The following is a 25,090-nucleotide window of genomic DNA, read 5'->3' on the forward strand; positions in this document are numbered from 1 at the left end:
TATTATATTTTTGTTACAAACAATATATATTCAGTCATTTTGCATTTCTCAAAAGAATCAGACACTTTTAAGCAAGCAAAAAACTCTTCTACAGAGCCTATATGTCTTCTGGCTTTGAATAATAACAGTGATCATAATAATTTCAAATGTTAAAAAGCTTAATGTTAAAAAGATTAAAATTAAGCTACAGATATTAATTAATGGAATATATCCAACCTAAATTTCATTATTAAGAACCTTATCCTCGTGTACTGACTTTTAGCTAATTGTGTACTGATGGAGTTTAGGGCATGCTACCCCAAAATACAGCAGATTGGCATATTGAATATTTTAAGCTGAAGGAGTTTGAGAAAACAGGAGAAGCGGGAAGATCACTCTGACCTTCTCTCTCACCTTACCTCTCCTGAAATAAATCATAAAACCCTCATATGAAAGGTGCCCTGCCTCTACCAGGAAAAAAGGAGCATCCTTATCATTGAAGATAAGCAGCCACAAGAAGAATCCAAGCAGGTTTCTCCTGCACTTACCTCACACTGTTTGACCTATCCTATTTCTCTGTGACTGTTCACTCTTCATCAAACCCAGCATAAAAATACTCAGGTTTCATCACCTCTTTGGATCTTCAATTCCTTATGAAGGTTCCTGTGTCATGTAAAACTTATATTTTAAAAGCTGTATGCCTTTCTCCTGTTAATTGGTCTTTGTCCATTTAATTTTTAGACCCAGCCAGGGACCCTAATAGGGTTGAGGAAAATATTTTCCTCCCCTCCACAATGAAGGCAAAAAACTAAGCTTTGTTCATCTTTTTTATTCTCCAGGACTTGCATAGTTACAAGCTCAGCTCATAAGTTTAGTATATGTGCTGCTAAATTGAGCACTACAAGCTCATAAGTTTAAATAAGTTTTAATTCAACACAAAAAGCAGGCAATAGACAACATAGTTGTCAACTTCAGGAACCTGGGTAGCCTTTGGAAACATATCATATTAGAGCAGCCGCTGTTACAAGTGATAGAAACTCAACCTAAAATGATTTGAGAAAATAGAGAGATCTGGGGTAGAGTCTGTGGATTGAGTAGGTCCAGGCAAATGTGCCAGGATTACAATGATGTTATCAGGGCCCCATTTTATTCCATCCTTTGTATCTACTTGCTTGCGTATTTGTCAGCTTTATTCTTAAGCCTCTGTCCACATGCTGGGAAAGATACCAATGGCAGCTGTAAGCATACATGACCTACCAGGTAGCAATCTCAGGAAAGAAATCAAGATTTATCTCCCAAGTAAAGCCACCAGAAGGGCTCAGTCAGCCTGTTTTGGACTTAGTTCCTGAGGCCAGGAGGGTGAAATGTTTAGAGATTTCAGGCCTGGGCCATGTACATTTCTTTCTTTTAAACTTTTGAATATCCTGTTATTTCAGTTAAGACATGCTTGCCTGACATTAATCCCCAACTCTGAGCTCCCTGAACAGTTCCCTGGTCCTGAATTTTCTACTTTTCTTTAGTCAAGGTGCTTCAGCTAGATCTCAGCTCCAATTACATAGCTTCTCTTTTTTTCTTTATGGTGGGGGGAGGGAGGGTTCCACTCCAGACCTTAGAGAAAGTTAGAAGCAAAAGATGGATCTAAATGCTGTTTGATAGGCCATTTTTAATCAGAGGAGAGCAATCTTCCCCTCTCAAAGGAGGACTCTTCACATCAGGTATTTGGCTTGAGAGGTGCTCACTGATTAATTACTTACATTTACATAACATTAATCTCCTTCCTAACAATTTAGCAAGCTTCCAACTGCTGCCCCCCATATCCGTCTGGCAAAACATCCTTGCTCATAAAAGGGCCAGAACTACTTTTCCAGTGCATGGATTCTGAAAACATACTTAAACAGAATCAAGGTCTTTTTTTTTTTTTTTTTTTTTTTTCAGAATCAAGGTCTTAAGCAAAGCAATAAATGATTATTTTATTTCTTCCGTGTATATTAGGAAGATATTTCAAAGAAATGCTTGAGCTTCACAATCTGTTTTGAGTTGTGTATATAGAAAATGTGTTTCCTTCTACCTAGAGCTCTCTTTCCTGATTTTCCCCCCCAGAATCCTAGTCATTTATCAAAGCTCTGTTCTAATAACACTACTTTTTGAAGACTTCCCAGGCCTCTTGGTCCATAGACATTTTTCATTCCACATTACCAGGTAGACCCACATGGGATTCATTCAACACACACTCACTGAACTCTTCCAATGCTAAACCTTGTGTAGATGCTAAGAACACGATGTGATTTAAAAATAGTTCCTTCTCCCACAGAGTCCCAAGGTCAGAAGTGTGTGCAAGGTATAGTGATGACACAAAGAAAGGAATTTAGTCAAGAGGAGATACTTGTGTTAGATCTTGAAGAATAACCACAAATTCACCACACCAGCAAAGAAGGGAATTGGCAGTACCGTTGTTAGGGTAGGGCTGGAGGACTCCTTGCCTGGTGCCCCATCCTTGCAGGGTTCTGATATGGCTCTTCCCCAGCTCTACTACCCAATGCCTCCCCCCCACCCCACTATCTAGACCAAGTTATAAGTAGCTAGTAGTTTGAATCTCCTGCCTAACATCATCAACTCCGCTTCCTCATCTGTGCTGCTTCTTCCCCAAGTCCAGCCTCTTGAAGGCAGAATGTACTGGCAGTGTGTGCACTCCTAGTTCCAGGTGTAGCCAGAGGTGATTCTGGGGAGTATGGCAATTTGGATGTGTAAACTAAGCTGTCCATACACATATACATGAAGCCCTTTGTTGTAGGAGTGAGGGAAGAAGTAGGGCAGGCTGAGGTCCAAGGCACAGGGATAGGAGCTGGCCTCTTTACACCGCTAGGGTCCAGGGTGGAAATCCAAAGAATCTGAAAATTCTGAAGTTGAGCCTGGCCTTCAGGTCAATAGGAAGATACATTTGTCAAGGTAGGACGGAATAATACATTTTATATCACGGTTTGTTGGCTTGATTTATAATCAATATGTACATGTGTGATAGGTGTGCCTCCATTTATACTCTTGCAAGGGCTGCAGAAATGTTAGAGTAGTACTGGGAGTTGGAGAGGCTCAGAGGCTGTCCTGAGTAGAGAAGAAGACAGAAAAACGTAGAGGTAGGATTCAGAGAACACAAGCACAAACAGGTCGGTGTGATCTCAAGACGATGTGGAGAATAGTTAGTTGAGCATATATATCCCTCTCTCCCACCAGACTGTAAACTCTTTGAAGTGAAATCCTGTGGAACATTCATTCTTGTGCTTGGCACACCGTTTTGCACAGACTAAACTCTCAACTCGTGGTAGATGAATTTATGTTGAACAAATGAGGTAATATGTGTCACTCAGAGGGAAAGTGCAAATACACTTCTCACTGTTTACTCATCTTAAAGACAACTACAGATAAATGAATAGTAGTCTTTAACTATATTAACTGGTGCTGTAAGTGGACCAGTTTCCATGCTATGTTCATCCCAAATAACTGGTAATGAGAAGAAAAAGAAGAAAAACAAAATATGGCTAGCATAAAATAATTTTCTATCTACTTTTCTAAAAAAAAAAAGAAAGAAGAAAGAAAGAAAGAAAGAAGGAAAGAAAGAAAGAAGAAAGAAAGAAAGAAAGAAAGAAAGAAAGAAAGAAAGAAAGAAGAAAGAAAGAAAGAAAGAAAGAAAGAAAGAAAGAAAGAAAGAAAAAGGAAAAATGGGGCCTGTTGTATTAACCTAGACCAGGAGTGCAGGAATGCACTGAACATTCTGAGGTGATATTTTGTCAATGACAGTTTGGCAGAACCAACCCTCAAGGTATCCATGAGGCTTGAGAGTGTTCACTCTTAAATGTACAATCTTTCCAGGGCTATTTAGAATGGATTGTGAGTGTAGGACTTGAACATTTTTAAAAGTATTTTTTTCCTACAGGTTCAAGTCAGTCAAAAAGAGTATGCCAGTGACCAGTCCCCCACAGGGCCTCACACAACCTTACCCATTGTAGGGAGTTAGCCATCTTATAAAAACCCTCATAGATGGACATACACCTTTGTTGTTGGAGTGTTTCTTTCTGCCAGCCAGTGGAGGGGCAGAGGAGAGAGAAGAGAGATAGAGGAGAGGGACAAAGGTAGGTAGTAAGGGAGCCCTAAGTGGAAGACACGCGTAAAGATAAGAATCTCCCTGGAATGCACATCTTACTATTTTCTTCATGGCCTTCTGGGCCCTCTCCTGTGCAAGTGGACCCTGACCTCACCACAGGGTGCGGTGCTCTCCTGGTGCTCAGCAGTCTCTTCTACTGTGGAGCCCTTCCACCTCCTTGCACACAACTAATCCCTCTCAGCTCTGCACCTTTGTACATGGGCTTCCCTCTACCTGGTCCTCTCTTTCTCCTCTCTTATTCTCCAGATGGCTTTAAGTCATACTCCTCAGTCCCATCTCAAGCCACAGAGGCTGCCCTCGACCCTCCAGTGCTGGGTGGCTCCCCCTCCATCTACTCCCATTTTTGCCTAGGTTTTCCCCACTGTGGCATTACTACATGATATTGTAAATATCTGCTTACTTACTTGTATCTTCTGCTTGACTGCAAGCTCTATGCAGGTAAAAATGGTGTCCTCATAGCCTTGCTCATGACCTCCATAGATGTTTGTGCATCCATTTGTTGAATGAATGATTAAATGAATGAATACAACCTAGGTTGGCAGATAAGCTTCTGGTGGAGCCTAAACTTTCCATTCATTTCTCATGTGAAAACTGGGCCAGGACTCTGCCACAGGTAGAGCCACATTTCAAACAGATGCAGGCAGAAGATGAAGTAGGCACAAGTCTATAAAAAGTGAGAGCCTACTGTGGCAACCATGGGCAGGAATGGAGGAATGCACTGAGCACCCCACAAAGGGTGACAATGCTACCAACCCAGTTGCACATATGAAGGGAAAAAAGGTATTCCATACCTACTGAGTATCTACTCTTTGATAAGCATTATGTCAATTATTTATATATGTGATCTCATTAAATCATCACAACAACTCCATTGAGGCATTAACTGATACTTCCATTTTACCCAAGAGGACACTGAGGCCCAAAGAGATTAAGCAATTTGCCTCAAGTCACACAGCAGTGGATTTTAGGTCTAGGATTTAAATCCAAGTCTGCCTCTTACTACTGTATCATTCTGCTTCTGGAGGCAGCATGAGGTATCTCAAAAGCACCATGACTTCCAACACTTGGAAGCCCATTGGCATCTCCTGGCAGGAAATAATGAGGATCTGAACCAAAATACTGTGGACAGCTTTGGGGAGAGGAGACAGATGTAAGAGCTCTCTGTGAGGTAGGAACTAAATTAGTGAACCTAATATAATGTTTACTCATTTACCTATTCAACCAATATTCATTGAGCTTTGTTACCTGCCAGACACTGTGTTTAGTTGGCCCAGGAATGTAAATAAGAGTAAGACTTGGTTTCAGCACTTAGTGAACTCAGATTCTAAAAGAAGCAGTAGATGAAAACAAATCATGATGCTTCAAGCTCACTATGTACTTTGACTCTGTCTTTTAACATCTCTACCCATTTCTTCTTTTTTCCTTCCCTGATGTGTGGTTCACAATCCTCCTAATATCCCAACCATTGCTGTAAGCATCACACACATGGCCTTTGTGGCTTGCATATATCACTAGCTCTAGCTGCATTTTAAGGCCATCTCATGAATACCAGCCAGGAACCAGTTCCTCAGTTCACTGGCAACACGATCACAGCTATAACCGCTTACCTTAAAAGCTGACACATAGGGGCACCTGGGCGGCTCCATCGGTTAAGCATCTGCCTTTGGTCACAATCTTGAGGTCCTGGGATCAAGCCCTGCATCAGGCTCCCTGCTCAATGGGGAGTCTGCTTCTCCCTCTCCCTCTGCTGCTACCCCTGCTTGTGCACTCTCTCTCTGTTGAATAAATAAAGTCTTTTTGAAAAGCTGATATATGAAAACATTAAAATATTAATAATCATTTATTCAGCACATTCTATACATCAAGCTTTTGATCAGGCATCAAGTACACCACCATAAACACAGTAGACGTGACTGTCTTCAAGATTACATTTAGAGGGAGATACAGACAAGTAAATGGGCAAATGCAAAACAGTTGTAGTGTTTAAAAGTGCAAACAGTATAATTGGGTAAGTGATGGTAAAATATAGGAGGGACATCTCCTATGACGTAAAGGAGTCAGAGGGAAACAGTGACATTCAAATTAAAAACGAGAAATATGTATGTCTGGAGATTCTATTCAGTATAGAACCCCTTGTCTCACTCAAAAGAATTGTTCTGAATGTATCTTTTGAGATAGAGGGAGAGAGAAATATTAAAGAAAAAATTGATTATTTTCCCTGGAACCTAAAGAAATAAGTTGAAAGATGGAGAATGTTCCCTCACTAATGACTTCAGTCAAAAACTCAGAATCTACATATCATCTTTAATACTCAGAAGCATGTTATGAGGGCACCAACTAGATTCTGTCTTTCTAATCCTTTTTCTCAGTCATCTTTTATCCTTTCCATTGCTTCTGCTGAAAGAACTGTCAAACCTCTATTTCCCTGCTCTGGAATTTAGGCTGAAAAATGGAAAGACTATTTCCATTGGGAATATTGACAGTCTCCAGGCCTTGACTCTTGGGTTTTGAAAGAGGATGCTGTTTTTGTTAATGGAAATTCATGAGTATTTGGAACACACTGATGCAATAGTCCCTAAGTCTGAGGTCAAAGGGGGCCTGTGCGTGTTAGCAGGAGGCACTGGCTCAAATCTAATCAGTGGTGGGACGCCTGGGTGGCTCAGCAGTTGAGCATCTGCCTTTGGCTCAGGGCATGATCCCAGAGTCTAGGGATCAAGTCCCACATCAGGCTCCCTGCAAGGAGCCTGCTTCTCCCTCTGCCTATGTCTCTGCCTCTCTCTGTGTCTCTCATGAATAAATAAATAAAATCTTAAAAAAATCTAATCAGTGGTAACCTTAAGACCGTTAGAGATCAAGCAGCAACTTAAGTGAGGCCATATCAAAGTTTGCTGCATAGCTGTAAGTGGTGTCACTGCTGGAACCCACAGGATCTCTCTGTGCTGCTCCATCAGCTCTGCTTGCCGCATCTGAACCCAGCTGCAGACCACCTTTGCCTGATAATGTTTCCAGTTCCCTAATGGGCCTCTGCCAAGAACTCCAGCCCACTGCAACAGAACCCTGATGCTTGCCTGACCTCCCACAACCCTGTGTATAATAGTTTGAGAGGAAAGAAGGCAAGGAAGAAATCTATAAACACATATTCTCTGTATCTACATCTTTCTCTGTCCCCCTCCTTCTCTCTCCCAATGCAGACTTGAAAAGCCAGCTCATTTTCACAGTCATGAAACCATTCTGAAGAGTGACATTTCATTTTAAATGGATTTTATCAAAAGTGCAGCAGGCACGTGGACTTGTCATCACACGGCTCTATCCATGGTGACTCCTGAAAACAGCATTTCTCACAATTAGGACTACAAAGGCAGCATTAAAGTACCCATAAGGAGAAATAAAATAATAACCACAACCCCAAAGCCCACAGGGTATTTCTTTAAGAAGCATTTTTTTTTAAGTTTTTAAATTTTTCCCCATATCTAATTAGGAAAAATTTTAAATGGCCTATCCCCAAACCAACCCCTGAAGGCTTGTGCTAGGCTTGTTCTGGGCTCATGGACTGAATTTGCACAGAATGGGAAGAGGCTCCACCGAGGCAGAAGGCTGAACCGGCTGAAGCTGATTTAATAAAAATCCACGGGGCAGACTACAGGGGATCAGCCCAATGCAACAGCTGCAGCAAAGACCGGCAAAACAAAGGAAGTCAGACTGACACTTGTTAATGGCATTGGTCCTACCAAGGATCAGGCAGGATGGTAATGAGGCAAGCTTTTAAATTCTGGAATTTTCAACTGAGATGAGAGCAGGACTGACCTTGGCTTAACTGGTAAAGTTTATGTGCGTAGTACCACTCTCTCCGGGGTTACTTTGGCTGGCTTTCCAGGATGGGGCCTTTTAAGTAGATAGATATGCAAGATATATATAACGCCTCAAGTGCTCCCATTTGATGAGGTTTGTTGTCAGCATCCTCAGGAGCCTCTGGTCCTAGATGAGGGAGCTCCTGTCCAAGAACTCTCCTGTCCTGGATGACATTTGTCTTTCAGTTTAGGAAGGAGCTTCAGCATGAAATCTGAGAGCATGAGCTTTGAATATGGCCTATGTTCAATACTGCACCCTATTTGCTAACTGTATCACAGAAGGAAGTTCCTCCATCTTTCTGGTGCTCTCTCTACTCATCCATGAAATATCAGTGCTATACTAACTGTACCTACTTCAAAGTTGTGAGAATATGAAAGCGATAAAGTAAACAGAACTTACACTCTGAGCCTGGCACATTGTAAAATCTCAACAAATTGCAGTCATCGTTGTTGGTGGCAGTGTTAAGATGCCACAGGTTCCTTTATCTAGGGATAATGAGGTGTTGCATCACAATTGCCAGGCATTTCTCAAAGATGGACCAAGCAGTGTCTCCAGGTCCTGCCTAGTTTAGCTACAACTCCTGTTGGGAGAGACCAGATCATTCAGCTCCCCCTGCACATCTCCCTCAGCACCGTCACTGCTGGGCTTCTGCACATTACTGAGTCCTCCTCATCTCTCTACATCAACTCGTGCTGCCAAGGCATCAGAAAGATGATTTTCTCTTCTTCAGGAAGAGATTGGGACTCTCTCCCCAAGTTCCTTCACTCCCCACTAGGAGTTTCCACCTGTTGGCCCAGCCTCATGTTTAGCTGTGCAATTCTAAAACGTTTGAGCTTCTGACTTTTACACTGAATACTGGATGCTCTTCCAAATGATTGCCTAGTGTTTGTATATTCCCCATGAAAAGCAGGGCTTTTTTTATTCTTCCTTTTATTTCTTTCATATCTGGCTACCTTAGCCTGACTTTCTAGCTCTTGGCCTTTTGGGAATAGGCTATTCTAACAACAATTGAGACCCAATCCAAACTGATCCCATTTTTTTAACCTAATTTATACCAGTAACAGTAGCTTTATGAGCTATCCTTCTTAAGATTTACTTTTATTTATTTTTTTTATTTTTATTTTTTTTTAATATTTTTATTTATTTATTTATTTAGGATAGTCACAGAGAGAGAGAGAGAGAGAGAGGCAGAGACACAGGCAGAGGGAGAAGCAGGCTCCATGCACCGGGAGCCCGATGTGGGATTCGATCCCGGGTCTCCAGGATTGCGCCCTGGGCCAAAGGCAGGCGCCAAACCGCTGCGCCACCCAGGGATCCCAGATTTACTTTTAAATGTAGAATTCCTATACATGGCAATAATTAAATGCAAAATCACTTTATTACTGGTGGAATTTCAGGTGCCATGGCAGATTGTGAAGAAATATGTTTAGTCAGAAAAAGTTCCTACTAGCCCTGACTTTTCTACTGTATCTCCCCCAGCACATAACTTCTCATGAACTGCTGGGCATGGACAAAGTGGCTGAAAATATGTCTTCATTTATTAAGAGAACTAGAACTTTTTTGAATCCTGTTTCCCCCCTTCATTCAACTCTTCTAGTCACTATAGCAATTTGGCATTTAAAATCAAGTATGAACAAATCTACTTATCTCTTATTCTAGAATAAATACTGTCCAGCTATACCAGACAATCAATAGCGTTTGACTTTTCATTTTGTAAAATTGGATGTATTTCTGGACCTCACAAAATTGACAGGAAGCCTGAAGATCCAGACATGATAAATGTGCGGGAGAAGAGGGGTCAGGCGGCTGACAGTGCGCTAAGGTCAGGCCCCAGGAGTGTCTGCAAGGGAAATCACTCTGCTCTGCTACCACCAATCTGAAAAATCTCCAATTATTTCAGGCACTTCGGATCACCAGGCTCAAGGTTCAAGTCCCAGGTGGGGGCATCCATTTGGCTTAACCTAGACCATCCCCATAATGAGGAAGAAAGGAAAGGGGAAATCTCTCCTCTTTAGCTTCTTTAATGGGAAGTAGTGTCCTGCCACCCATATAATTTGTGAATTCTTTCAAGTAGCAGAAGTGTTCATATGCCAGGTCATCCCCCCTACCAACACAGACATACTCTTTAAAAAGGGGGGAGAAGGAAAATATTTCCTCCATTAGAAATCCAACAAATTTGATCTTATCTACATGGTTTTGTATAATAGCTTAAGCCAAACCATTGTCTTTTTCTTCTCCTTAAAACAGCTTGGAGAACAGATTTGTTCATTATTTTTTGCCTTTTAGATCATGTTGATTTCTCATTTTACATGAATAATCTTAGAAAACTATAAATTTTGGTTAAATAAATTATTTTCATCATTTGCTCATTTTCATTATTATCTGTGAGATTGTACTTCCTTCAGAAAAATGTTCCTCTTTGATTCTGTTAGAATCTCTCTTCACATTTTGAAATTGATGCTCCTGCTAGGTTATAGGTGGTATTTATAACAACCTTCTTTCTTCTACTACCTATTCTGTATTCCCTTTGCTTTTGGCAAGCATCTCAGCTGGTTGTTGTTCTTTACCTGGTGGAATGATCCAAATCTTCTTTCCTGCGAGTCTGGGTTATTACTAATTCTGCTTGGATTGGATTGTAGTTCTCTATTGACTTTAATCACTGGGCATGGCAATACTAAAAGACACCCTAAGGGATCTCCTGTATTCCAGACATATCTCCCCTTACCTCCATTTTGTAGTAGTAGTCCAAAATTCCCTTGGTAGTCAGGATCAAATCACCCTCGCAAACACCATAACTCCCTTATTTGCCTATTTTTTCAGAGGCATGAGGCCAAAGTTACCATGTAGCCATCTTAACTTCTAGTCCAATTCAAATTATGGTTTTGTACCAGGGTTTCTTTTGTTCTGAGTCCCACTCAAAACTAGAAACTTTTGGGGTCACTCAGTAAATGGGTCATAGTAACATGAGGAGTATGTTGTTTCCAAAATCCAAAGAGGCAAATTAGACACTGTGTCTCTTTCTTGGTTATAGGGGAGGCCCAAATGCAACAACAACTTATCCTTCTTCTTAGAATTCATCTCATCATGCTCCATACCATGACCCTAGAAATTTCACTGTGATAGAAGGTCCCTGAATTTCAGTTAGGCTTATTTCCCACCCTGTCTCATACAAATGTCTTACCAATAACTCTAAAGTAATTGCTACTTCTTGCTCACTAGACCCAATCCATGTAATAGTATTAGTATAATGAATTAGTGTGATGTCTTGTGGAAGGAAAAGGCAATCAAGATCTCTTCAAACTAAATTATGACATAGAGTCGTCATAGAGAGTTAGAGAGTCAGTATATCCCTGAGGTAGGACAGTGAAGGTATATTGCTGGCCTTGGCAGCTGAAGCAAAGTAATTCTCGTGGGCCTTATGGACAAGTGGGGAGAAAAGGGCATTTTTCAGATCAATAGCTGCATACCAAGTACCAGCAGATGTGTTAATTTTCTCAAGCAATGAAAGCACATCTGGTACAGCAGCTGCAATTGGAGTCACCACCTGGCTTAGCTTATGATAATCCACTGTCATTCTCCAAAATCCATCTGTCTTCTGCATAGACCAAATAGGAGAGGAGAAAGGGTATGTAGTGGTAATCAGCACTCTTGTGTCTTTTAGGTCCTTAATGGTGACACTAATCTCTGCAATTCTTCTAGGGATGCTGTGTTGCTTTACTATTTCCCTAGGTAGAGGCAGTTCTAATGGCTTCCATTTGACCTCTCCTACCATATTAGCTCTTACTCCACAGGTCAGGGAACCAATGTGAGAATTCTACCAGCTGCTAAGTATGACTGCCCCAATTATGCATTCTGGAACTGGGGAAATACCACAGGAAGGGTTCATGGACCCGCTAGACCCACATGGACCTGCTGGACCCACTGTGAGACAGACTTGGGCTAAATATCCATTGATCACCTGACCTCCAGAAGGCCCTACTCTGACTGCAGGGCCACAGTAATGTTTCAGGTCTCCTGGAATTATTGTCATTTCAGACCCAGTGTACAATAATAGTCTCTGAAAGTTCTAATTATTTCCTTTTCCCCAATGTTCAGTTATCCTGGTAAATGTCAAAGTCCCTTTGGGGAAGGCTGAAGAAAGATTAATAGTATAGTTTCAGTAGTGTGCCCTGGTCCTTCCTTAAGGGGACCCAGACTCCTAACTATAAAAAAAGAAAAAAGGCAGGCTATTCAATAGAAAAAGAGCATCCAAAGATCCAATAAGACAATGAAAGGTGCTCAATATCATCAGATAAATACAAATTAAAGCCACAAAGAGATGCCCCAATGCATTCATTGAGATGACTAATATTAAAAAGACTGAATATAACAGACATGCATAATACATATGTATGCCAAAAAACATATCCAAGAGCATTCACAATGGCAACATTTTAATATTTCAAAGCAGTAAATAGCTCAAATAACATAAAAAATAAAATTAGTAAATAAAATATGATAAATTTCCTAAATGAACTAGTACACAACAATGAAAAAGAACAAACTACTGCAATATGTAATTAAGATGAATCCCACAGACACACTCTTAAGCAAAAGAAAGCAGTATTAAAGAGTACACACCATGTGATTCCTTTTATTCAAAGTTTAAGAACGGGCAAAATACTCTATAGTGGTGAAAGTTTAAAAATAGTTAATTTTGCAGAAGGTGTAATGAGTGTAAGGGACAATGTAGGGGTTTCTAATGTGGTGTTAATGTTCCAGTTAATGTAATGGTTGCAAGGCTGTGTTCACTTTGTAAAATTCATGGAGCTATACACTTACAAATTTTGCATTTTACTCTCTATGTATGTTATACTTCAATTAGAATTTTACTCAATGTGATTCATCATATCAGCAAGAGAAAAACCAAGAACCATATGATCCTCTCATTAGATGCAGGGAAAGCATTTGACAAAATACAGCATCCATTCCTGATCAAAACTCTTCAGAGTATAGGGATAGAGGGAACATTCCTCAGCATCTTAAAAGCCATCTACGAAAAGCCCACAGCAAATATCATTCTCAGTGGGGAAGCACTGGGCGCCTTTCCCCTAAGATCAGGAACAAGACAGGGATGTCCACTCTCACCATTGCTATTCAACATAGTACTGGAAGTCCTAGCCTCAGCAATCAGACAACAAAAAGATATTAAAGGCATTCAAATTGGCAAAGAAGAAGTCAAACTCTCCCTCTTCGCCGATGACATGATACTCTACATAGAAAACCCAAAAGCCTCCACCCCAAGATTGCTAGAACTCATACAGCGACTTGGTAGAGTGGCAGGATACAAAATCAAACCCAGAAATCAATGGTATTTCTATACACTAACAATGAGACTGAAGAAAGAGAAATTAAGGAGTCAATCCCATTTACAATTGCACCCAAAAGCATAAGATACCTAGGAATAAACCTCACCAAAGAGGTAAAGGATCTATACCCTAAAAACTACAGAACACTTCTAAAAGAAATTGAGGAAGACACAAAGAGATGGAAAAATAGTCCATGCTCATGGATTGGCAGAATTAATATTGTGAAAATATCAATGTTACCCAGGGCAATTTACACGTTTAATGCAATCCCTATCATAATATCATGACTTTCTTCAGAGAGTTAGAACAAACTATTTTAAGATTTGTGTGGAATCAGAAAAGACCCCGAATAGCCAGGGGAATTTTAAAAAAGAAAACCATATCTGGGGGCATCACAATGCCAGATTTCAGGTTGTACTACAAAGCTGTGGTCATCAAGACAGTGTGGTACTGGCACAAAAACAGACACATAGATCAATGGAACAGAACAGAGAATCCAGAAGTGGACCCTGAACTTTATGGGCAACTAATATTCGATAAAGGAGGAAAGACTATCCATTGGAAGAAAGACAGTCTCTTCAATAAATGGTGCTGGGAAAATTGGACATCCACATGCAGAAGAATGAAACTAGACCACTCTCTTGCACCATACACAAAGATAAACTCAAAATGGATGAAAGATCTAAATGTGAGATAAGATTCCATCAAAATCCTAGAGGAGAACATAGGCAACACCCTTTATGAACTCAGCCAGTAACTTCTTGCAAGATACATCCACGAAGGCAAAAGAAACAAAAGCAAGAATGAACTATTGGGACTTCATCAAGATAAGAAGCTTTTGCACAGCAAAGGATACAGTCAACAAAACTAAAAGACAACCTACAGAATGGGAGAAGATATTTGCAAATGACATATCAGATAAAGGGTTAGTTTCCAAGATCTATAAAGAACTTCTTAAACTCCACACCAAAGAAACAAACAATCCAATCATGAAATGGGCAAAAGACGTGAAGAGAAATCTCAGAGAGGAAGACATAGACATGGCCAACATGCACATGAGAAAATGCTCTGCATCACTTGCCATCAGGGCAAGTATTTTCAGGGAAATACAAATCAAAACCATGATGAGATACCACCTCACACCAGTGAGAATGGGGAAAATTAACAAGGCAGGAAACCACAAATGTTGGAGAGGATGCGGAGAAAAGGGAACCATCTTACACTGTTGGTGGGAATGTGAACTGGTGCAGCCACTCTGGAAAACCGTGTGGAGGTTCCTCAAAGAGTTAAAAATAGACCTGCCCTACGACCCAGCAATTGCACTGTTGGGGATTTACCCCAAAGATTCAGATGCAATGAAACGCTGGGACACCTGCACCCCGATGTTTCTAGCAGCAATGTCCACAATAGCCAAACTGTGGAAGGAGCCTCGGTGTCCATCGAAAGATGAATGGATAAAGAAGCTGTGGTTTATGTATACAATGGAATATTCCTCAGCCATTAGAAACGACAAATACCCACCATTTGCTTCAACGTGGATGGAACTGGAGGGTATTATGCTGAGTGAAGTAAGTCAATCGGAGAAGGACAAACAGTGTATGTTCTCATTCATTTGGGGAATATAAATAATAGTGAACGGGAATATAAGGGAAGGGAGAAGAAATGTGTGGGAAATATCAGAAAGGGAGACAGAACATAAAGACTCCTAACTCTGGGAAACAAACTAGGGGTGGTGGAAGGGGAGGAGGGTGGGGGGTGGGGGTGAATGGGTGATGGGCACTGAGGAGGGCAGTTGACGGGATGAGCACTGGGTGTTATTCTGTATGTTGGTAAATTGAACACCAATAAAAAGTTAATTTATTAAAAATAAGAATTTTACTCAAAGAAAAATATAAGGGAATATATATGGGAATGAATTTTAAGGGTATTTGGATAGGGAGAAGACATTTAATTTCAGATTGGGTTAATTTTATCAACAGAAGTGCACTTAGCGCATAGTCTGGATTTAATGTGCTGGCTTGAACAGATAAAACTCCTTTAAATTATTTGCTCAGTTGAAAGCTGAAAGTTAGACTCAATAGTGGCTTACATCTAGTAAAGTTGGGATTATATAAATTAATTTTGTAATTGCAATGTGAAATTAGCCAATGAATTTTGAATAATATGTATGCCTCAAAAAAAATATGTATGCCTGGATCCTACTTGCTACAGAGTCTTGGACAGAGATATAGACTGAGCAACAGGATTTTCAAGAACTCTCCACCTGATTCTAATGAGCAGTGAGATTGAGATGTACAGAAAGGAACCTAATAACTTATGAAGATATAGATGTAGGTTAAGTGGGACCCATTCCCTTACAAGGACACACCCCCACTTTCAAGTGGTCCCTGAATATGCTCACTTCACAAATTTGTAGGGAAATACACTGATGAAGAGATCATCAGTAAACACACACACACACACACACTCACACACACACACACACACACACAAAACAAAGCAAAATTGAAAAAAAGAAAAACCTCAGTGGCTGATTCCTGTTGAACAAGTATGTGGGTAGGAGACACCATCATTGAAACAAGCTTCATAATTTCAATGGGATGGTGGGATCCTAGAGCAGAAACAGGCCAACTAGCAGCACTTACCCAACCAAGACAAAATGGAACCGGTTATCATCATAGATCCTAGTACTAGATTGATAACCAAATAACACATCCACACAGATCTCTGGTAATGCCTAATTAATCATGAGGTCTTAGGACTAAACTACATGGAAAATGAACTAAAGTACTAATTAATCTGTATAATAACAATAAAATAAACCATCTAGATCTGGCCAACAGAAGTCTGATTTGAGCCATGATAATAGTGAAACATAGTTCCTCACTGAATTCTCAGACCTGTCAGTTCAGATACCCAGAGTCCCTTGACTGAATGGAAGCCTAGTATACTTAAAGTAATAACATAAATTGTATCAAAATTTTCTCACTGCCCTTCTCTAAGGGATCTGTGGCCATGGACCAGGAAACCTGTACCTGGGAAAAGGAAAATACACAGATATTTTAAGAATTTTAGAATCTTAACTTTGAGCTAACTGCTTGATTCCTGGGGACCCAGAATGCCATAAGTCAGATGATAAATACATAAGTTTTGCCCAGGGTCCATATTATAGTATGAGTCTAATTGTCTAGTTCTGGAGTGTTTACTTAGAAACAGGTTTACCTGATAATTGGCAGAAGTGCCATCTTAGCAATCTGACCCATGCCAAAATTATAAAACAAAACTAAAACTAATACTAATCCCTGAGAGAACAAAGGAATTAGTGATACTATCAATGGTCTGAAAGGTTTAGGAATGCTGATTCCTTTCATAGCCCTATTTAATCTGGACCTCCTAAATCAAAAACTCTGGAGGTGTTGCCTAACAGCCTGTGTGGAGGTGTTGCCTAATAGCCTGTGCTTTCATGAGCCCTCTAGATGATTCTGATGTACATTTAAAGAATCACAGACACAAAAGGAGTGTTTTTTTCTCTTTCCCAAAAAGAAGACAACAACAGAAGCACATAGCTATAACCTGGAAGAGACAGGAGTACACTCACCATCTAACCTGAGAGCTACACCAGTTCTTCAGATCTATGCTACTATTTAGTCCCAGTTACCTTGCTTATCTCAACATCACCATAGGACATCAGCTGGTCTCTCCATTGATGGTGTCATGTCTGTAGGAACTATAGTAAGATATAATGGCATTCTAGGTAGTGTTATGAGATACATATGTGCCAGAAGATAGAAGATATTTCCCATAAAAATACAAACTTGAGCCACTACAGTGAAGTTTGTAGGAATCAGTGGTCCAGGACATTGTGGGACACCCTTTCCAAACTGAAAGACAACTTGCTGTACTCTTTATCCTCACCCTCTTCAAATCCCAAATATAAAGGCATATTGGTACTGGATCTCTAGGTTTTGAAATTAATAGTGTAGTTGTGTGTATTGTTCTATTTACCAAGTCTCAAAGGAAGAGGTAGGTCTCCAACTGATCCAGGTGGATAGTTTGTGTGAAGGACCCAGCAGATAATCTGTGGGATATTAGTGTGTTAAACGGAGCCTATGGAAAGATAAAATAGAAAAATGAAAGCAAAGTGTCCTGATGAGTTAATGTATCTTTCTTAGACAAATGACTAAATTCCTTTTGAGAAATGGCTACTGGCTTATTACTAAACCTTGGTAGGCTAAATGCTAAACCATGAAACACTTGGTCATCATACAATCTGAGATGCCCATAATTTACAGGGTTTTACGTGATTCATCGAGTCAAAAAATTGCTCATGTTCAACAACACCCCACGAACAAGCAGAGGTGTTATATAAAGAAGCAAGGTCAAGCAAATCCTGAAAGCTCAAGTAAGTTACATAAATGGGTGAATCACAACCTCACTGCTATCTCTTCCTCAACCCAAACCAAGGGTGTTCCAGAGAATTTCTTATGATCACTTAAGAGAGAAGAAAACACTTTAAGCCTGACTTAGTGTGCTCTGATGACAATGCAGTGGTAATAAAGATTTATAAAAATATTGGCTAAGAGTAATCAATCCTCTCAGGAGGTAGAAATCAATCCATGAAAAAGAAAGATGGCCTGAAGTATGCATAGCTGTAGTAATTCACAGGAAGTGACTGATGGCCTGGCTAGATTTTCAGAGATATTAAAGGGAAAAGATTGGTGGCAGAGATTTGGGGATGAGTTATATGAATGAAATTCACAGAATTGGCCCTCATTGGATCTCATGTGAACATACAAAAAAAGGTCCCACTATGCTGGAGATTATCAGTAATCATGTGGGTGAAATCACTGTCTTGAAGATGTCAGTCAGCCTCCCCTTTTCCTAGTTCTCTCAGTGCTTATCTATTGCACTCAATAACAAAATATCCATCCTGGCAGGGAGGGAGGCTAAGCATGGACTCAGTCACAAGATTTTCCCTCATCAAAGCTGACCTGGCTATCACCACAGCTGAGTCCTCATTATGCCAGCAGCAATGACCAACCCTTAGACTTTGATAGGCTGCCATACACTGAGGTATCAGCCAGCTACCCGGTGGTAAGTTGATTGCATTGGACTCTTTCCATCACAGGGTGGAAAATGATTTTTTCTCACTGGAATAAACACTCATTCTTGATATTTATTTTTTTCTGCCTGCCACTCTTGTATGCCAGCTATACCATCTGTGGACTTACTGATTATCTTATTCACCATTGTGAGATTCCACACAACATTACTTCTAATAAGAAAACTCACTTTTCGGGCAGCCCCAGTGGCTCAGTGGTTTGGCGCTATCTTCAGCCCGGGGTGTGATCCTGGAGTCCCAGGATCGAGTCCCGTGTCGGGTTCCCTGCATGGAGCCTGTTTCTCTCTCTGCCTCTCTCTCTCTGTGTCTCTGATGAATAAATAAATAAAATCTTTAAAAAAAATAAAAGAAAAGAAAACTCACTTTTCAATCAGGAGGTATTGGTTTGAAACCTTAGGAGTCCCCTGGGGTGAAATTCAAAACTGGTTGTGGTATACTCAGGGCAAAGGGAGACCAGAGAAAGAGGCAGACCACTCCAGATTGGTAGATGGCAGTTTTAATAGGCAGTTACTTTTGAGGCTTGTCTTGGGTGGGCACAAGATGAGTAAATCTCCGCACAGTGCATCAGAATCTTGAAAGTGTACGTAGAGGCCTTAACGAGATTCAGTCATGTACACAGTCCAGCCAGTCTCAACAACAACTGCCTCTCTCAAGGTTACATCCTTGAAATGGCTCCAGCTATGAGAACAGCAGGTGTAATATACATTCCAAGGACAAGGGAGTGAGTAAAGAGCCTCCAAGAGCCTAGGGATAGCTTACGGATCAACCAGTGGTCACATCTTCTTGTTGACTTCCTCCAGCCAGAAGGAAGTCAGTGGACTGACACCCACAACATTCACCGGTTTTACCATCCACCTAATAAACCCCAAACAGCTGGCCTTAATGAATGGTAGGATGGTCTATTAAAGGCTCAGTGTGTTGGTGGGAGACCACACTCAGTGAGGTTGGCACACTGTTCTATATGGTATTTGTTCTGCCATAGTCAGAAAATATGGTTCCAAGGCTAAAGAAGAGGAAGTGAGAGGGAAGCAATACCTCTCACCATTATAACCGAAGGGGAGACTTACCAAGTTTTTCTTTTCATTCTCTTTGTAATTCTGGTCTCTAGAGGTCTTAGCACCCAAGGAAGGAAACCTGATCCGGTTAGCCAATATTACTTCAGACAGTTCTGAGATATTAGGCAAAAAGATAAAAGAAAGTCATAAGAAACCCTAACTATTACTAAAGGGACTGGGAGGAATATGAAAGAACATAGAACTCTTGGAAGTTCCCTAAAAAATAATTAAATTTTAAATGGTCAAAAGGCTCAAAAAGATGTTTCACAAAAAGAGATATTTTTTAAATGATCAATAAGTAGATGAAAAAAATGGTCTACATCTTTAGTCTTGCAGTGTAAATTAAAATCACAATGAGGTACTCACTAAAATGATTAGCGTTCAAAAAAAATTACCAATACAAAGTGTCGATGTGTTGATGAGGATTTGGATCAACTAGAATTCTCACACATAGTTGGTTGGAATGTCTTATGATACAACAATCTTAGAAAATAGCCTGACAGTTTTTTATGATCTAGCAATTCCTCTCCTAGGTAATCACCCAATAGAAGCGAAAGCATATGTCCACAGAAATAATTGTACATGACTATCCAAGAAGCTTTATTTATAATAGTGAAAAACCTAATGTCCATCCACAGGTGAATGGATAAACAAGTTATAGTATATTCATCAAATGGAAGGTTAATCAACAAAGATATGAACTAATGAAGCATACAACATAAATGAATCCCAAAAACATTGTGATGCAAAGAAGTCAAGCATAAAAGAATACACACTACATGATACCATTTATATGAAGTTTTAGCACAGACAGAACTAATCAGAAACCAGATCATTGGTTGCCTGAGGGAGGGCATGGGATTGATCGTAAAGGAAGTATCCTAAGGAAGCTTTCTGAGGTAATGAATGTATTCTATGTTTCTATAAACCAAGGTTTATATTAATCAAACCGCATTGAATGGGCACTTAAAATGTGGCGTAAATAAATAGTAAATAAATAAAATGTGCATTTTGATATATATAAATTGTATGTAACCTGATTTTAATTTGATTATTTGGGATTTTTTTTTGTGTTGAGTTGTATAACTTCTTTATGGTTTGAATATAGCACTTGATTTTAAAACTAAAAAATAAAATATCATTTCTTTCCCTTTACCCCATAATTTTATATTTTATAGGAGAATATTAGTAGTGGTTAATACTCTGATCCATAGCTTATGAAATATTAAGTCAAAGATTGTGACAACCCTAAAGGAGTAATAAACACAACCAGAGGTCCCAGACTTGAAACTGAATGCAGTGTGGGGTTAACTGCATTGGGGGAAAAAAGCAAGCTTTTTTTTTTAATGTAATGAAGGATTATTGCATTATGCCAGATGGGAGCATTTTTTAAGTGTTCAGAATGGGAAAAAAGATGTGAATTGTTGTTGGAAAGCCAAATAAATGAAATGTAGTGGGCATTTGAAAAATCTTTTTGACCACTCAACATATGTACCCCTTTCTTATGTTTGAGAAATTCTAGCTTACAAATAATGGATGTCTTAAAGTTATATACTATTTTCCCAGCATGCTTTGCAGCTAGGACATAGACATACAACTCAGACTCCTCCATTTGGTTACTCTCTGCTCAGGCTTAGAATATGGAGGTGATGATGAAAAGAAAAGAGTCCCACAAGGATCTTCTCGAGGGCAGGAGCAATAGTGAGTGCAGAAAAATCAAGTCCCCTTGCTGGGAGTGGCAGAGGTGATAGTGATGGATCCTGGGTCAAGCAGCAGTGGATTTGGCAGCGCTATCTCCAGCATCTGGTCCTTCACTACATGGTAGGGGCTGAACTGTGTCTCCCAGAAATTCATATGTTGAAGCTCTAACCCCCAAAGTGACGATAATCAGAGATGAATCCTTTGGAAAATAATTAGGTTTAGATGAAGCCATGAAGATGGAGTTCTCATGATGGGCCCTTATAAGAAAAGCCAGAGTGCTTGTTCTCTCTCTCCACCATAGAAACGGTGAGAAGGTGGTTGTCTGCAAGTAGAAAGAGAGTCCTCAACAAGAAGCAAGTCAGTGGCACCATGATCTTGGACTTCTCAGCCTCCAGAACTGTGAGGATGAATGTCTATTGTTTCAGCTGCCAAGTCTGGCATTTTGTTTTGGCAACTTAAGCAAACAAAGGCACTGCAACAATGGTATTTTCCTCATGGGCCAGTTTTGAGAGTTTTAGCTAGTTTTCCTTACTGTGTAGCTCTGAATCTGATTTTCTTAGATTTCTGGAGATTCCATAGGACACCAGACATTTATTAAATATTTGTCTTAAATAACTCTCATTTGATTTTCGTTGATTGAACCTAAAACCCAAGCTGATAAAGAAGGCATGACACAGCCTGTACTGTGTCCAAAAAAGATTAAATTAACACCTACACAATATAGGAGATAAAAGGCAAAAAAGGATGCTAGGTTAGAAGAATTATAGGCATTTGAGTGTGGATGGAACATGAATTTCAAAAGATTCAGAAAACTGTAAGCTGGACGGATCAGCAGAAAACAGATAATTTAGGATCTTACATGTTATATTAAGGAGCTTGAACTTTATCCCACAGCTGATGGAATGCCATGAAATGGTTTTCAACAGGGGGATGACATGGTCTTATTTGCATTTTATTTTTTTATTTTTATTTTTTTCTTATTTGCATTTTAAATAGATCACGCTGGCAGCTGTGTGGAGAATGAGTTTGACTGGGATATAATTGGAATCAGCTAGAGCTGTTAGCAAGTATTTCAGTAGTCTACATAAGATATCATGAAGTCCCCAACACAGCAATGTTCATCTGGATAGGACTGAGGACACTTTAAGGGATATTTAAAGGATAAAATCACCAACCCTAGGTGTTTGAAGATACGGGAGCAAAGGATATGGAGAAATAAAGCAAAGTGGCAAGTTTCTCCAATTGGCTTTTGGCAATATCAACTAAAATAGGATATATCAGTGAAGGGCTCCATTTAGAAAAGATGATAAAGTCTTTTGAGTTATGTTGAGATTGAGGCATGTATGACGCATCCAGTGTAAATGTCCAACAATTATCTGGATACATTCATATGAACACAAGAGAGATGACTGGGTTTGATCTGCCCTATGAATGATGAACTAATACAAGGTAATTCAACCTCTAATGGTAGATTAAATCACAAAGAGAAGTAGATAGGGAGTAGAACCACCACATATGACCATGGAGATGGTGCACTGCAAAAATACCAGGTGGTAAAAAGACCTGTGGAGTAAGGACAAAACCCTATGACATCCACTGTTAAAATGTAGACATATTAGAGCTCCCAAAAAAGTCAGGGAAGAAATGGTCAGAGAGGCATGAGAACAAGAAGAAAGCTGGAATGTTTTGCCCAATGGATTGGAGAAATGTTTAGGTTACTTACATTTGACTGTGAATAATAGGAAAATCTACTACAATGGCTTAAATAGAAGTTTATTAATCTGAAGCAACAAGAAGTCTAGAGGAAGGCAATTCCAGACTGACACACTAGTCCTATACCCTGTATCATGGGGCTTTTGTCCTTGTGCTTATAATATGGCTGCTGCATTTTCAGATATTGTATCCTCATTCTAATCAGGAAAGGAAAAAAATTGAGTCCTTTGGCTCAGTTGTAAATAAGTTCTGTTACAGCTGGTTATTTTCCTCTCAAATACAGTAGAAAGCCATTTCTTATTTTTCTGCTTAATGAGGATATTTCAGGTTAGTGGGGATAAGGGAAGAGGACTCTACCTGTTTAAGGGCCTAGGGTGACAGCAGCTCTGCCATGTTCAACACAACCCACGGTTTCAAGGTTTCTCTGTTGGATAGCCCAGTTAGATAGAAAAAGGAAAAAAGGCCATCATGTTACTCAGCTATTTGTTATTTGACTAGGGAAAAACTGTTGACTTTGGAATATTAATTTTGTGCCCAACCACCTTAACATCTACATTGTTTTTCAGATGATCTGTAATTATATTAGCTGTAAATAATGATTATTTTATCTCTTCCTTTCTAGTTTTTATACTTCTTATTTCATACTTTCTACTTACTTAGGGTAGTATCCCTAGAATTACATGAAACAATAGAGGAAAATCATGAAATAGGAAATAGTCTATAATTGATTAAAAAGAAGCAGAAGGAGGGGCACCTGAGTGGCTCAGTTGGTTAGGCATCCGACTCTGGTTTCAGCTCAGGTTATGATCTCAGAGTCATGAGATGGAGCCCTGCATGGAGCTCCACACACAGCTTGGAGCCTGCTTAAGATTCTCTCTCTCCCTCTCCCTCTGCCCCTCCCCCTTATCCTCTCTTTCTATAAATAAATAAGTAAATAAATAAGTAAAATCTTAAAAAAAAATAAGCAAAAGGAAATTTAGAGGGTAATGGAAACTTTGGGGAGTCTGTGGTTACATAGATGTATACATTTACATTTAAAATATAAGCACTCGGGCAGCCTGGGTGGCTCAGTGGTTTAGTGCCGCCTTCAGCCCAGGGTGTGATTCTGAAGACCCAGGATCGAGTCCCATGTCAGGCTCCCTGCGTGGAGCCTGCTTCTCCCTCTGCCTGTGTCTGTGCCCCCCTCTCTCTCTCTCTCTCTCTCTCTCTCTGTGTCCCTCATGAATAAATAAATAAAATCTTTTATATATATATATATATATTAAAGCACTCTACTGTGTGTAAATTCTCTGTCATCTATATTGATTTAAAAAAAATCAAAGTGATATTAAAATTCTTTTTCAGGGCATGTTGGTGGCTCAGTTGGCTAAGTGTCCTTCTCTTGATTTGTCTCAGGTCATGATCTCAGGGTAGTGGGATCAAGCCATGCTTTGGGCTCCAAGCTCAGCACAGAGTGTGTTTGAGATTCTCTCTCTCCCTCTGCCCCTTTCCCCACTTGTACTCAAATAAATAAATAAATAAAATCTTTAAAACAAAATCTTTTCTATTCCTATCTTCAATAGGAAGTCTTTCATTGTTTCTCCATTACATATAATGCTGACAAGTTTAGAGATAAATATACTTGATTATCTTGAGGGAATAATTATCTATTTCCATTTATTAAAGAGTATATGTTGAACTTCACAAAATATATTTTCAAAATTGCTATGGACTGAATTATGTCTCCTCCAAATTTCATATGTTGAAATCTCAACCCCTAATGTGTTGGTATTTGGGTCTTTGGGAGATAATTAGGTTTAGATGAGGTCATGAGGGAGGCATTAGAGCCTTTCTGTGAAGAGACATCAGAAACCTTGTTCTCTCTCTCTCCAAGACCTCCCTGCCATGTGAGGACACCGAGAGAAGGTAGCTGTCTACCAGTCAGGAAGAGAGCCTACACCCAAAGGCAACCATGCTGGCACCCTGATTTGGACTTCTGGCTTCCAAAACTGTGAGAAAATAAAGTTCTGTTGTTTAAGCCACTCTGTGGTATTTTCTTATAGTAGCTTACAGCTAAGACAAACAGCTATAAAGCTAATTATTTGACTTTTATCCTTTGATCAATTAATTCAAAGTATTCACATATTTTCCCAAAATGAACTACCCCTGGACTCTTTTTGTATGAGTC

At 39.8% G+C, this 25,090-nt stretch overlaps 1 long non-coding RNA gene across 1 annotated transcript in view; it reads right to left on the minus strand.

Moving 5' to 3' along the window:
• The window catches only part of LOC144324634 (uncharacterized), a 39,322-nt gene extending 20,450 nt beyond the window's left edge, over positions 1-18,872 (minus strand). Inside the window, exons 1-3 of the long non-coding RNA XR_013390065.1 lie at positions 18,625-18,872; positions 17,338-17,439; positions 5,743-5,910 (exon numbers count right to left, since the gene is read on the minus strand). This is a non-coding gene — a long non-coding RNA (uncharacterized LOC144324634). The remainder of the gene's footprint in view (positions 1-5,742; positions 5,911-17,337; positions 17,440-18,624) is intronic.
• Between the last annotated feature and the right edge of the window lie 6,218 nt (positions 18,873-25,090).

Source organism: Canis aureus, chromosome 12 (genome assembly GCF_053574225.1).
Source record: "Canis aureus isolate CA01 chromosome 12, VMU_Caureus_v.1.0, whole genome shotgun sequence".
Taxonomy (NCBI): Eukaryota; Metazoa; Chordata; class Mammalia; order Carnivora; family Canidae; genus Canis; species Canis aureus.